This window comes from Lentinula edodes, assembly GCF_021015755.1.
Source record: "Lentinula edodes strain Le(Bin) 0899 ss11 chromosome Unknown C8R40scaffold_60, whole genome shotgun sequence".
Classification (NCBI taxonomy): Eukaryota; Fungi; Basidiomycota; class Agaricomycetes; order Agaricales; family Omphalotaceae; genus Lentinula; species Lentinula edodes.
This window is the reverse complement of record NW_025764366.1, coordinates 76,825-93,262: the sequence shown is the minus strand read 5'-3', so window position 1 is coordinate 93,262 and position 16,438 is coordinate 76,825.

The window sequence follows — 16,438 nt, the reverse complement described above, 5'->3', positions numbered from 1 at the left end:
ACGCGTTGTGGAAGTTTGCTTGGAAGGGGACTAGTGGATTCTTCATCACCGGGACCAAGGGTTTGGCCAGTCTTCTCTTTTTCTTCTTTTCTTCCTCCGCTTCTGCACTCGTATCCTCCTCTCTCTCTCTCTCTTATCCTTTTCCTCCTGGTTTTTCCAGCTCTCCATCCATTCTAGTACGAAATCCGGGATCAGGTGCTTCAATGAGTCGAAACGAAATGGGTTAGTGCGGATTTTCTCCCATTCTTCCGGCTGGATAGTGAGTTCGGAAGTGACTGGTGATGGCGCCCTGATGTTCTCCGGATCCCTAAGATGTGCTGCCCGTTGTAAATCGCGACGAATATTGTTTGCATTGTTTTCTTTATTGAATGTAAGATGCGTCATTACATCCCAGGAAGCGAACATATTGCGAGCTTCAGTGCTACTGTGGGTTATATGCACTCTATTGGGGTTCTGTAATGTCGGACGGCTGCGTAAAGGGAGCTGCATTGTTGTATCTGAAGATTACGACGAAAGATGGGATTGTGGGGTGTATTGCGATGAGTGTCGTGAGTGAGAACGGACGAGCGCCTAATAACACTCATTGCCACTCCTTATCTTATCCTATGATAAGCCAACCTACGGTTGACTTATCTCGGACCTAAAGGTATAAGAGAAAGTCAAACAAAGAGGTCACGGGAGGAAAGAATTGAACTCACTGGACTACCACCCCTCTTTGTGTTAGTTGCTTGTGGCTTGTGGCTTGTTGCTTGTTCCGGCTTGTGCGAGTTCCTTGTTTACAAGTTTACAAGATGAGTCTAGAACTTGTTCAAGTTGCTTACTCTATATCTATCTTCACAACATCTACAAGAGCTTCCAGGAGCTAGATAGAGCTAGATCCGTCCCAGAGCTCAATGTCACATTCAGTTTATCATGCGAACTGCATCAGAGCATGGCAGTGCACAAACCGACGTAGACCGACGTACATAATGATTCTTCTGTAAACTACAAGTAGTCTACAACCTCTGTATTATTTGTGAGTTTCTATGACTGAAACATACTAAGTAGTAGGCCGAGGACTACCGGACGCTTGTTAACCTTGAGGCTTGTGTTGAGCTTGTATCTATGACAAAAACTGCCGCTATATGTATCTGTATCATTGTATGGTGCATGAAAACCTGCTGCTTATTGGGGGATCAATCCACTGTCATATAAAAGTACCCCAACAGCTCTCTGTTAATTGCCACTCCACTCTCTACATTATTTTCTGATAGCAATGGTATGCCTGACTTTACCAGCTGCCTGCAGTGCACATACTGATGGTTTTGTTCCTTCAAAGGCAAGCAGAACATGTGTCCGCGGCAAATGCGAAAGCCAATTTATGCTGGAATTGATTACTCTCTGTTCCATTGCTGAAAAAAGGAACCAGTTTGAGAGTGACTTATACCCTCTTTGGGATACAGTCTGGAACAATTTTGCATCTCTCTTGAATAATCCCGACTCCGAAACAATTATCTCAGTGGCTGCACAGTACACTCTGGATCACAAATTCTTGAATGCGAGAGGATCGATGTCACACCATGTGAAAATACCCGATGACATGATTCTTAAGCTCGATGACACCCCACAATGAAAATTCATCTTCTGGGCGGAGCTAAAACGCCTTCGGGATGACTTCGATGACTGGTTCACAATTGATGGAAAAATAGCAGCAAATAATGTTAAAGAAAACACGGTGAAGCAAACCAATACTCAAGCACAATATGCACTAGCACATTTCAACTTGCAAGGAAACGCTAGCATGTATACATTCATTATATCCGGACCTTACTTTGTTCTGGTGGAATACAGGGTAGAGTCTATGTCTCCAGGGTTTTTTACAAGAGAACATGCACGTCAAGGTGCAGCTGTGTCAAGCCCATGCCTCGGGCCTCCATTCCGCCGCTCGGTATCCCGAAGATCTACCTTTTATTGTAATCTCTCCTTATTGTTCTTTCTCGCTACACATACCCATTCACTCTAGCTCCTTCTTATTGTCTTTTACTTTACCCTGCAGGACTACACGTATAACTCCTAGTAGTTAGTCTGGCGCTCCGCCCCGCTGCGCCGCTCCGTAGATATAAATACTGCTTGTACGCTACTGTAGTTCCTCAGTTTAATTATCGACTTAGATCGACTTAGATTCCCTCCTTAACCCTGTGCTCCTCTAAGTCTTCAGGCTCTCCGCCTTGAAGTACTCTCTACGCTACCTTAGGACTAGACGTCCTCTGGCTCGCTCCTCGTCACCGGCGATACCGCCGCTCCGACTTGGCTGCTTCTCAGTTCCTCCCTTCTCTACTCTCGATCTCCGGGGACTAACGGCGTAATGGCGGTGTTGTTAATAACTTCACTACTGTCCCATTCGTCTTCCGCACTTAGACACCTTGTGGCTTTGGCACGGTTACACGGTGTACATGATCTTAACAGTATAATTAAACTCAATCCGTTAACGTCGTACTGACATATCATTTTTTATGCCTCCGAAAACTCGAGCTCAATCTAGAGCTAACTCCGAAGAAAATACTTTCTTCACTACAGCCCAATCATTTGCCCCATTCTCCGACTCTATCTCTGCCATTGGTCAACCACGTCGCCGTAATCGCGGTTTCGGTCCAGCTACAGTTCCTACTACGTCGACTCTTCCTGAAGCCATGGAGGAAGAACAGCAATTTGAGTACAGTACTTTATTCACTAGTGACGGACAACCTGTCCAAGTCTTGACCCCTCGCCGTGGACAACCCCCCGTGGTCGCCCCGGCTCGGGGCCGGTCTACTACTCGAATTGACTCTCCAATCCTCCAAGCCATCGCTCGCCGTACGGGTAAACAACCCCAACGCAGAGCAGCTTCGGAATCTCCTCGTGACCCACCTCCTCACTTCGATTTGGATACTGGTGATCACGATGATCAAGACCCTCCTGTCGACCCCGATGACCCGGGCGCCGATAATAATCATGATGACCTGGATGACGACTCCGGCGGTTTACCGCGTGGTGAGCCTGGTGACCCCAGTGGACCTGGCGGTCCCGGTGGTCCCGGCGGACCTGGTGGACCTCGTTCCTCCAACTCTCCTGACATCCCCAACGAGCAACGTGCTATGTTGGATCTCCTCTCGGGCTTTAAGGTTTCTATGGAAACCCTCGGTACCGTTCTCGCCGCACTCGGCCGTCCCTCTGACAGCTCTGAATCTAAGAGCAAGGTCAAGGAGCCCGAACGGTTCGGACCCCCGAAAACTCAAGACGTTCTTCGTCAATCTCGCCCTGGTCTTTAATGACCATCCCAAGTACTTCACCGACCAACGGAAGGTGAATTATACTCTTTCTTATCTCAGTGGGTCAGCCAAAGAATGGTTTGTCCCTGATATCCTCGACCCGGACCTCGACTCGCTGCCGGCCTGGACGTCGTCCTTCACGGCCCTTGTAAAGGAGCTACAGGACAACTTCGGCGTTTACGACGCCCTTGGTAACCTTAAGATGAAGGAAACCAAGAATATCCGGAAGTACAACATCCGGTTCAACACCCTGGCTGCTAGTACCAACTGGGATTCTGCTGCCCTGAAATGGGCTTATGGACGAGGCTTGGCTGAACGTATCAAGGACGAAATGGCGCGGTTGCCCGAACCGGCGACGCTCGCTGCTTATCGTCTGGAAGTTCTTCGCATTGACAACCGTTATTGGAAGCGCGAAGAAACCAAGAAGCATGAGGCTGGTAAGCCTTTTATTGCTCGGAACCCGAAGAAGGGTTCCTCGGATTTCAAGACTGGTTCTACTAACCAGCACAACAATTCTCAGCCTTCGGGTTCTTCGGCGCTGTTCACGCCGAAACCTAAACCCTTCTCTGGTGGTAAGCCTAACAATAATGGTAAGCCCCAGAACTCTTCGAATTCCGGTCAATCCGGCGGTCAGCGCCCCGCGTTCAACCATCTAGGATCAGATGGTAAAGTACTTCCCTCCGAACGGGAAAGAAGGATGAAGAACAATCTTTGTCTCTTCTGCGGTGGTAAGCATCAGATTGCTGACTGCAACAAGCGGAAGGCCCGAGAATCGAAAGGCCGCGCTGCCGAGGTGGAAGAAACCCCCGAAGCAACCATTGAGGTTGTTGAAGAGGATTCGGAAAACTAATCCGCAGCTCTTGTTCCCCGGTACGAAACGGGAGCTGCGTTGATCAGATTCGTACCTCACCTGGGGAGTTATATCTCAACGCGTCCGCTCTTTCCTCTATTGAACGATCTCTTGTAATATCTTTGACTACTGAATTTTCATTATCCGATTCGGCCGCGCCGGCCGAGCCCATCTCTGCTCTTCTCAAATTTCCTACTCTTGTTGATTCTGGTTCTACTGACTCTTTCATCGATACTCGTTATGTTTCTCAGAACTCTATTCCTACGACCAAAATTTCTCCTGTTAATCTTCGTCTTTTTGATGGTTCATTATCTTCTAAACCCATTACCGATATGGCGAATATCGCCGTTCGGTTCCCTTCTGACAAGACCGTGCCTACAGGTCAATGACTATAGAGGTTCTGAGGTCGGATATGGGCCGGATATGGCCCGGGATAACTCCGAGGTCCGGAGCCAAGTACTGGCCTGTAGTACACACTGGGAGTGGGACGTCGGTGAAGCTATTAGCAACACCCTTCACACACTGTTGGTGTCCCCGGGAATTATGGCAAGAGTGCAAGATTGGTATGAGCAGCCTAAATGGGGTTCCTGATGATCCGGGAGTCCGGAAGCAAAGGGTAAAGAAGATATTAAAGACTGGGATAAGGTGGTACACTTGATTTCAAGCTTGCCTACAACGTACAAAGTATTCTAGCTTATATACATCCCAAATACAGTAGTCATAAGACCTCGATGAAAGCTCGGAATAATAAATAAGTCACAAGGTAATTACTCCGAAGTCCGGCCGCTCCGGGCCGGGCCGGGAAGCGTATGGGTGAATTGCATGCATATGACAGTATCCCCCCGTTAGGCCTGAGCCCACGAAGGCCTCTGTGAATATGTGTGCAGTGAAATAGTAAAGTATAGTAAAGCAAAGGGATTGGATTAGATCCAGTAGTGAAGAATAAATTAAAAGTGGAAGTCTCGGAGAAATTGGAAAGGATCGGCCTGCCGATGTAGGGGGTCAAAGGAACATAATAAAGCAAACAAAAACCAGATTGAAACAAAGTAAACTCGTAACAAAATAATCAACAAAAGAATGGATGACCACGTAACTTCCGAAGTCCGGGCCGGCCGGAAAGTGTTCTGAAGTCTCAAAAGACTAAAACAAGTTCCGAAATTCGGAAAATCGGGAGTGGCTGGCCCGAAAATTGGACTACAGGACTGGAATACAGCAGTACTGACAAGACCGTGCCTACAGGTCAATAACTATAGAGGTTCTGAGGTCGGATATGGGCCGGAAATGGCCCGGGATAACTCCGAGGTCCGGAGCCGAGTACTGGCCTGTAGTACACACTGGGAGTGGGACGTCGGTGAAGCTATTAGCAACACCCTTCACACACTGTTGGTGTCCCTGGGAATTATGGCAAGAGTGCAAGATTGGTATGAGCAGCCTAAATGGGGTTCCTGATGATCCGGGAGTCCGGAAGCAAAGGGTAAAGAAGATATTAAAGACTGGGATAAGGTGGTACACTTGATTTCAAGCTTGCCTACAACGTACAAAGTATTCTAGCTTATATACATCCCAAATACAGTAGTCATAAGACCTCGATGAAAGCTCGGAATAATAAATAAGTCACAAGGTAATTACTCCGAAGTCCGGCCGCTCCGGGCCGGGCCGGGAAGCGTATGGGTGAATTGCATGCATATGACACCTTCTGGCGAGCTGCTTCTATTACCCTTTTATGTTACTCATTTAGATTCATCTTGTAAAGCAGTATTAGGTTACAGTTTCTTATCCCGCTACAATCCGTTGATTGACTGGGCATCTCGAAACATTACGTTCCGTAACACTTCACATCTTGATTCTCCACAGACGTCTGTACCTTCTGCCATCAACCCCGTTGTTGCAAAGGTCGCTGTTCCGCTACCGGAACTTTCGCCGTCGGTTTCACCGACGATTCTGGAGACCCCTCCTGGGGACCCACCTCGCTCTCGCTCTCGCCCCCGCTCTCGGACTTCACGGGCCAAGCCCCTTTCATCCAAATTTCCCTTTGAACCCATCTACTCTTACCCTACGGTCTCTCAATTCGCTGCTCAACTGGAAACTCCCGAGGTCGACATTGCACTTGTCAGTGCTGCAGTCTTTAACAGGGCTTGCAAGGACGCTGGTATGGAACCTATTTTACTTCGTGCTATCCACTCAGAGGTCGCGGCCCGCGCCGCCGACCGCTCTTCCACCACTCCTACTGTCCCTCCACTCCATCCTTCTATCCCAGAAGAGTACGCAGAGTTTGCAGACGTCTTTGACGAGATTGCTGCAGATTCACTCCCTGAACATAGACCTTACGACTTGAAGATTGACTTGGAAGAGGGCGCTTCGCCGCCTCTCGGCCGTATTTACCCTTTGTCTGAAAAGGAGCTAGTCGCCCTTAAAGACTTTATTGACAAACAGCTGGCTACTGGTGCCATCACCCCATCATCCTCTCCTCACGGCGCTCCGGTCCTTTTTGTCCCGAAGAAAGACGGCAAACTTCGCCTTTGCGTCGATTTCCGTGGACTCAATCGTATCACCAAAAAGGATCGTTACCCACTCCCACTCATATCAGACCTCCTCGACGCTCCGAAAAGAGCTAAAATATACACCAAATTGGATCTCGCTCACGCTTATCATCTAGTCAGAATCGCTGAAGGTGATGAATGGAAAACCACCTTTCGGACCCGCTACGGCTCTTACGAATGGAAGGTCATGCCGTTCGGCCTTACGAACGCCCCTGCGGCTTTCCAGCGGTTTGTTAATGACATCTTCTCTGACATGCTCGATGTTTGTGTCATCGTCTATCTTGACGATATTCTAATCTACTCTGATACGCCAGAAGAACACCGAGAACACGTTAAGGAAGTTCTTCGGCGGTTACGGAAACATCGGCTTTACGCCAACCCCGACAAGTGCGAATTCAATATGGATACTGTTGAGTATTTGGGTTACATTCTTTCTCCTGATGGATTAACCATGTCCAAAGAGAAAGTCCAGACAGTTCTAGAGTGGCCGGTCCCGAGGAAGGTTAAGGACATTCAGTCCTTCTTGGGTTTTGCAAACTTCTATCGTCGTTTTATTTATAATTATAGTGATATCGTTGTGCCGATGACTCGGCTTACCCGAAAAGGCGCTCCCTGGATCTGGGACAGCAGCTGTCAAGAGGCCTTCGAAAACCTCAAAATCGCTTTTACTTCTGCACCGATACTGGCCCATTGGGAGCCGAATCGCCCACTTATCGTGGAGACCGACGCTTCCGATTACGCCATTGCGGCTATTCTTTCCATCCAATATGCTGACGGTGAAATTCATCCTCTAGCTTTCCTTTCCAGAACGCTTCACGCGGCTGAACTCAACTACGATACACACAACAAAGAGCTGCTGGCCATCTTCGAGGCCTTTAAAGCTTGGCGTCATTATCTGGAAGGCTCGGGTGATCCGGTGGACGTCGTCACCGATCACAAAAATCTTGAGTATTTTTCTACTACCAAGGTTCTCACCCGCCGACAGGTCCGATGGTCAGAATTTTTACACCAATTTAATATGGTCATTCGCTTCCGGCCGGGGAAACTCGGCGAGAAACCCGACTCGATAACTAGACGCTGGGATGTCTACCCTAAAGAGGGGGATATCGGCTACGCCCAAGTGAACCCTCACAACTTCCGTCCTATCTTTACTAACGAACAACTCACTGCGTCTCTTCGAGCTACCTTCTTGGAAGGCCCGGTTTTACGAGCCTCGATTATCATGGATATCGAAGCCCTACACCAAGCCATCATCCTCGCCCTTCCCGCCGACCCGAGCTCCGTTGTTGGTTTGGAACTTGCAAAAGATCCTTCCAATGAACGTTGGAGCTTAGGTAGTGACAAGCTACCACGCCTTGACGACCGTATTTATGTCCCTAATCACGGCGATCTTCGCCTTCAAGTTCTCCGTTACTTTCATGATCATCCACTCTCCGGCCATTTCGGCCAGAACCGCACTCTCGAAGCTGTACGTCGTCAATACACCTGGCCCAAGGTCAGAGACTTTGTCCGTGACTACGTTACTTCTTGCACTATTTGTGGTCGCAATAAGCCCCGCCGTCATCGGCCTTATGGTTTGTTGAAACCTCTGCCGGTTCCGGTCCGACCATGGGATTCCATCTCCATGGACTTCATTGAGCAACTGCCAATGTCGAATGGCTATACCGCTATCCTAGTCGTCGTGGATTGATCTTCCAAACAAGCTATATTTATTCCAACTCACGACACCATTACTTCCGAACAACTAGCTGAGCTTTTTGTTATTCATGTTTTCTCTAAGCATGGTGTCCCTAATCATGTCACTTCTGATCGTGGTTCTGAATTTGTTTCGGCGTTTTTCCGGGCTCTCGGTAAAGCGCTCTCCATGGAACTTCATTATACCTCTGGATATCATCCGGAAGCCGACGGGCAGACCGAGTGCGTCAATCAGACTCTCGAGCAGTACATCAGGATCTATTGTTCCTACCAACAAGATGACTGGTCGCCGCTACTTCCGATCGCCGAGTTCGCCTATAACAACGCTCCCAACGCTTCCACAGGTATTACTCCATTCTTCGCTAACAAAGGATACCACCCCAACATCACCGTTCGGCCCGAGGTCGACATGAAGTCTGATCTAGCTAGAGACTTCGTTGTTAACCTCGATGAACTCCACGCTTTCCTTCGAGAGGAAATCCTTTTAGTGTCATAAAGTACGCAGCCCCTATCATTTTCCTTTTCTCACCGTCTCGATGCCTTTACTTGTACGATACATCATCCCATCACTGTCAAACCCCCATCGATTACTGATCCATCGATTACTGATCCACCTGACCCATCTTCTCCTTCTATTGGCTTCCGCCACCTTCCTTGTTCCTAAACTGTACAGTATTACATTGTTGTTTCTCGCAGACCGGATTATGTATATATAGCCAACCCTCCACAGCCTGGTCCCTTATCTTGACCTCTCTGTCATTATCTGGGACCAGGTATGTGCTTACTTATTATTACCTATGACTACAATACTCAATATATCTCTGTCATTATCTGGGACCAGCCTGCCGCCGTTCTGCTTAGTCGCTCCGCCTTGTTGCCTTGTCCAGTTGCTCCGCCTCACCGTTCTGCTTAGTCGCTCCGCTTTCCCGCTCCGTTAGTCACTCCGCCTCTGCCGCTTCGTGACAGGTGCGAGTCATACGAGGAAGTAGCGAACATAACAAACTGATTACGGGGTACTCTCGGTGCAGCCGAAGCGGGTACCCTCTTTAAAAACCCTGTTGAAAGCCAGAGGACGAGGAGGACATAGCGTTAGCACGATCAAGTAATTCCCTTATTTGACCAATCTGATTGGAAAAGTCCTGGTTAGGGGGGCTCGGAGTAGCAGCTACGGGTGCAGGAGCAGATGTTGGGGTCGAGGACGCGATTTGGACGGATTCGTTTGGGAATAGGGAGAATGGCGCGGGTCCCGTAGCGGATATCTGTTGGCGTCGAGGTTGCTGGCGTCGGCCTCGGTCTCGTCCGAGTCCCATGAATTTGTCTTGGCAGACTGCTTCCAGATGTCCTCGACGTCCACAGTAGCGGCAGGTGGTTTCTCGGTGTGGGCAGTTTTGCTTGACATGACCTTGGGCACCGCAGCCGAAGCATCGTCCTCGCATGCGAGCTAGGAATGCTTCCCTAGTATTCCCATTACTGGTGTGGGTTGCATCAATGTCCATAGCGTGGGGGTCAGCAGGGGTAGTATGAGCGGTATGCGTGGGAGGGTATCCAGAGTTCCGGCCAGTCATGGTGGGATCGTGCAGGTATACATCCACCGATATGGCCCGTTTGATTGCCTCCTTCAGAGTCGGAGCAATTCCTTGGGCAATGTTTACGGTGATGAGGTGTTGTCGGATCTCTGGGAGTAATGCAGTGAAGAAACGTTCCCGCAAGTCAATATCAGACATTTCAGTCCGATCTCCGATATCCTTGAACTTCTGAGCGAATTCCGCAACTGTCTGTCCTTTACTTTGCCTGAGATTCTTGATCTCGCTACGGGCTTCCATACCTGGGTCCATTGGTTCAAACCGTTGGCTAAATTCCTTCAGAAACGCCTCCCAATTTCCTCCGAAAGGGGGATTTTCCGCATTGAAATGTAGCAGATGGGGAGTTGCCCAATCTCCGGCACTTTCTGTGAAGAAGCCCAAGGCGGACTTGATGAGTTTTACTTGGCTTTTGGCGAGATCCGGTTGTTCTGACGCCCAATTCTGGAACTGAGCCATGAAGCGACGGGCTTCAGCGCCATCTTTACCCTTGAAAACCTCGGGTTTGTTCATGCTTGACTTAGAGGATGAGCGTTCCTCCATAGCTGTAGCAAGGTTAGCTACTTGTCTGATGAGCTGAGCCATGAGATCCTCCGCAGAGGTGTTTGGGGCAGGCGGGATAGGAGTCGACATGATGGGAGTAGGCAATCGGGGCTGGGGAATCGGCAGGAAGGTTATATTGCTCACAGTGAGTGGCTCTCGGATTGAGTTCGAAAGGGCGTTGGGGCAAGGTTGAGACTGGCAATCGCGCCAAGTATCGTCGTTGTTATGGGCGTGAGCTTGGTCTCTGGGGTCAAGTGCGTGCGGGAGTGCGGAGCAGTCTATACTGGCAACAGGTGTTTCAGAGTCGGGCGGAACTGGGGAAGACGTGGTGTCTATAGACCCTGCAAGGACAACCTTATCGGTAGGCTGTCAGTGCAGTAATGGATCTTGACCTAATGTCACGAAGCGGCAGAGGCGGAGTGACTAACGGAGCGGGAAAGCGGAGCGACTAAGCAGAACGGTGAGGCGGAGCAACTGGACAAGGCAACAAGGCGGAGCGACTAAGCAGAACGGCGGCAGGCTGGTCCCAGATAATGACAGAGATATATTGAGTATTGTAGTCATAGGTAATAATAAGTAAGCACATACCTGGTCCCAGATAATGACAGAGAGGTCAAGATAAGGGACCAGGCTGTGGAGGGTTGGCTATATATACATAATCCGGTCTGCGAGAAACAACGATGTAATACTGTACAGTTTAGGAACAAGGAAGGTGGCGGAAGCCAATAGAAGGAGAAGATGGGTCAGGTGGATCAGTAATCGATGGATCAGTAATCGATGGGGGTTTGACAGTGATGGGATGATGTATCGTACAAGTAAAGGCGGCGAGACGGTGAGAAAAGGAAAATGATAGGGGCTGCGTACTTTATGACAGCACCCATCATGTACAATATCGTCGATCCGGGAATTAAACTCTACTTCCCCACATTTCCGAATTCATGCGAGACTAAGAGGAAGGAATCACAGTATAACAACTGCAGCCATGGTAGACTGTGGAGCTACCGCCCTGTTTTTAAACCAAGACTTTGTCACCCGGAATCATGTAAGATGTGCACCCCTCCATAAACCAATCGACGTTTTTAATATCGATGGAACACCTAACCGAGCTGGACGGATAACCCATTTTGCACGTCTAGCACTCACAGTGGATAATCAAGAGCGATGGATGGACTTTCTGATCACCAACCTAGGAGGTGAAGACATCATCCTTGGACTCCCCTGGCTACGGAAGGTAAATCCGGAGATTGATTGGGAGAAAGGACGACTTTCAGTAAAGCCTCCTCGAGTAACGATAGAAGAAGTCCCAGACGAGGAGATCTTGTACTCTCATCTAGCCGCCACTCACACAGAAACCCCGATCCTCGAACTCCCGGAACTGGAACCTCCCGCAGAAAACCCCCACATTGAGGTGCCACTAGAAGCGACCCTTGAACCAAGTGAATCAGCAGCGGTGGAAGAACCACCAATACACCGAATTCGAGCCAATCATAAAACTCGCCGGGCATGGGTAAAAGCAGGAATTCTAGAGGAACAGACGGAGGAAGTCTGGTGCGCCGCAGGATTCACTTACTCCCAGCAGCTAGCAGAGGAAGCCAACCGAGACAAACCCATTAAAACCTTCGAAGAAATGGTCCCTGAGCAGTATCGTGATTTCAAGAAGGTTTTCTCAGAATCCGCCTCCGAACGATTACCTGCCCACCAACCTTGGGACCATGCGATTGATCTCGTACCTGGAGCACCGGCAACCATGCGTACCAAGATTTATCCCATGTCCCTAAACGAGCAGGAGGAGTTGGATCGTTTTCTAGAAGAAAACCTACGGAAAGGCTATATCGTCCCCTCAAAATCACCAATCTCATCACCGGTCTTCTTCGTAAAGAAGAAGGATGGGAAACTCCGTTTCGTACCAGACTACCGAAAACTGAACGAGTACACTGTGAAGAACCGATACCCTCTCCCATTAGTTGCTGACATCATTAGCCGGCTTCAGGGAGCCAGATACTTCACGAAGTTTGATGTCCGCTGGGGTTACAATAACATACGGATTAAGAAGGGGCATGAATGGAAAGGCGCGTTTGCAACAACCCGAGGCTTGTTCGAGCCTAAGGTCATGTTCTTTGGTCTCACAAATTCCCCTGCCACGTTCCAAGCACTTATGAATGCTATATTTGCTGATCTCATTGCAGCCGGCAAGGTGGCAGTCTACCTAGATGACATCCTTATCTTCAGTAACGATCTCGAGCAACACCGACGAATGGTACGGGAAGTATTAACCCGGTTAGAAAAGCACGACCTCTACCTACGACCAGAAAAATGCGAATTTGAACAACAACAGATTGAATACCTCGGACTCATCATCTCAGAAGGGGAGGTGAGAATGGATCCGGTAAAAGTAGCGGCTGTTCGCGACTGGCCAGTCCCTACTAATCTTCGGGAACTACGAGGGTTCTTGGGATTTGCAAACTTCTACCGACGCTTTATCCGGAATTTTGCCAAAATAGCACGACCTCTGAACGACCTGACGAAGAAAGACACCAGCTTTACCTGGACCGACACTCGACAGAAAGCATTTGATACCCTTCGAGAAGCCTTCATCTCCGCACCGATCCTTGCTCTATGGACACCAGACAGGCCTACTCGAATCGAGGTAGACGCATCAGGCTTTGCCACGGGAGGCGCCCTTATGCAGAAGCAAGACGATGGCCAATGGCATCCGGTAGCCTTCAGATCGGCATCCATGCAGCCAGCGGAACGGAACTACGAAATTTATGATCAAGAGATGCTTGCTATCATTGAAGCACTGAAGGATTGGAGGAACTTTCTAGAAGGACTCCCTCAACCATTCGACATCATTACGGACCATTCGAACCTCGAATTCTGGCGCACTGCACAAGACCTCACCCGCCGACAAGCCCGATGGGCCCTCTATCTGTCACGGTTTGACTTTCATATGATCCACCGCCCTGGCAGAGTAAACACCCAAGCTGATGCTCTTTCCCGCATGGCAGTTCATCATGTATCGGACAGCGATGATAACCGACAACAGACAGTCCTTAAACCTGGCCACTTCGTGAAAATTGCAGCTTCGATCCTACAGAACCCCTTAGAGGATCGTATCCGGAAAGCCTCAGAACGGGAGGCACAGGTATTGGAGGGTCTCAAAACAGTCAAAGAGCACGGACTACAGCGCTTGGCCAATGGGATAGCCGAATGGGAAGAAGACAATGGGTTGGTCTACTACCGAGGTCGAGTATATGTACCAGCAAACGACGACCTACGCACTGAGGTACTCCGTCAATGCCACGACAATCCAACTGCAGGACACCCCGGACTACACGGGACACTCGACTTGGTCAGTACCCATTTCTGGTGGCCTACGTTGCGCTCTTTTGTGGAAAAATACGTTGAGGGATGCGAGGTTTGTGCCCGTAAGAAGATCCAGCGACACCCACGGGCCGTAACTCAACCATTAGATGTACCATCCGGTCTATGGGAAGAGGTAGGGGTTGACCTGATAACACAGCTACCTAACTCCCAAGGCTACGATGCTGTCTTGGTTTGCACAGACCTGTATGGAAAACAAATTCACGCCATTCCTTGCACCAGCTCCATCACAGCCGAAGGCGTTGCCGATATTTACTACCGAGAGATCTTCCGTCTCCATGGTCTTCCTCTTCACTTTAAATCCGACCGCGGACCCCAGTTTGCAGCTAAACTCATGCGATCCCTTCTCGCTAGGCTAGGAATTAAATCAGATCTAACCTCCGGATACCGTCCTCAGTCTAATGGCCAAACCGAACGAGCAAATCAGGAAGTAGAGAAATACATCCGCCTCTATGTAGGACGACGACAAGATGACTGGGCAGAGCACCTTCCCATGGCGGAGTTTGTGATTAACTCACGGACTCATTCTGCGCTAGGCATGTCCCCGTTCGAGCTAACCTACGGCTATCTTCCCCTGTTCAATATCCCAGTGGGCCAACGTAGCGGTATTCCAGCTGTGGATGACCGTATACGGATTCTCCGAGAAGCGCGACAAGATGCTGGAGCTGCCTTACACCTAGGAAAGAAACAACAGAAGGAGGGATACGAACGCGGGAAGCGGAAAGCTCATCAATTTAAAGTTGGAGACCTAGTCTGGCTCAGTGCGGAGGACATTAACCTTCAACTTTCCAGTGAAAAGTTAGGAGATCGACAGCTTGGCCCTTATCGCATTCTGGAGAAAATTGGCCCTTTAGACTACCGCCTTGACCTTCCCCTATCCCTAGATCGCCTCCATCCCGTCTTCCATGTTGATAAACTATACCCCTGGAAAGGTAACTCCATTAATGGCGAAATACGAACACCACCAGAGCCGGTATACTTAGAGGATGAAGACGAACCGGAATACGAAGTAGAGGAGATCTTAGACAGCCGGGTTCGATGGAAGAAGTTGGAATATTTGGTTAAGTGGAAAGGTTACGACGCAGGGCACAACTCTTGGGAACCCGCAGCCAACCTCAGTCGGGCACCAAAAATTGTTCGGGCCTTTCATAAAAAACACCCAACAGCGGCAAAGCCTTGACCATCGAGGGCAATGGTCATAAGGAGGGGGGTAATGTCATAAAGTACGCAGCCCCTATCATCTTCCTTTTCTCACTGTCTCGACGCCTTTACTTGTACGATACATCATCCCATCACTGTCAAACCCCCATCGATTACTGATCCATCGATTACTGATCCACCTGACCCATCTTCTCCTTCTATTGGCTTCTGCCACCTTCCTTGTTCCTAAACTGTACAGTATTACATCGTTGTTTCTCGCAGACCGGATTATGTATATATAGCCAACCCTCCACAGCCTGGTCCCTTATCTTGACCTCTCTGTCATTATCTGGGACCAGGTATGTGCTTACTTATTATTACCTATGACTACGATACTCAATATATCTCTGTCATTATCTGGGACCAGCCTGCCGCCGTTCTGCTTAGTCGCTCCGCCTTGTTGCCTTGTCCAGTTGCTCCGCCTCACCGTTCTGCTTAGTCGCTCTGCTTTTCCGCTCCGTTAGTCACTCTGCCTCTGCCGCTTCGTGACATTTAGCTCAGTCTCGATACAAGGAACAAGCTGACAGGAAAAGAATCTCGCATCCGGAGTTCCCGATCGGCTCCGAAGTCTTTGTTCTTGCTAAGCACATTCGCTCTACTCGTCCTACTGAAAAATTCTCTGAAAAATATCTTGGTCCTTTCAAGGTCGTCAGTCGACCTGGCACTTTGTCTTATGAACTCAAGCTCCCGGACTACCTTCGCTGAATTCACCCGGTTTTCCACGTCTCACAGCTGGAGCCGGTTACGCCGAACCCTTTTCCGAATCGAACTCAATCTCCTCCACCTCCAATTGAAGTTGATGGTGAAGAAGAGTACAACGTTGCAGAAATTCTGGACTCTAAGCTGGACAGAAGGTATAAATGTTGTCCCCTACGTTATTACATTCGGTGGGCCGGTTACGAAGGTACCGACGATGAGTTTTCTTGGGTTGCTGCTGATGAATTACACGCTGACGAACTTGTACTGGCATTCCACGCCCAATACCCTCATAAGCCTGGACCTTGACCACAAAAACATCCTATTCCTTTCCCCCGTTTTTCGCCATGCTCCGCCGAAGTTCACTTCGTGTGTTTAGAGGGTAAACACGATGATAGCAAATTGAGTGTTTACTTCTCTCTCTTATTTGCTTATTATAGTTTCTTTAATTACAGTGTTCATTTAGCGTTCATTCACACTTATACTACTTATGCTAAACTAATTACTTCTTACGCCGCCTCGTGGCCCATTCGCTTTCCGATTTCTAAATTGCGTTGACATTTTTTTATATACAAAGTCAAAAAAATTAAACAGGAGCAGGGCTACAAGAAGAATACAAGAAGTGGGCCGAAGGCCGATGTCCGATGTCCATGGTACTACTCT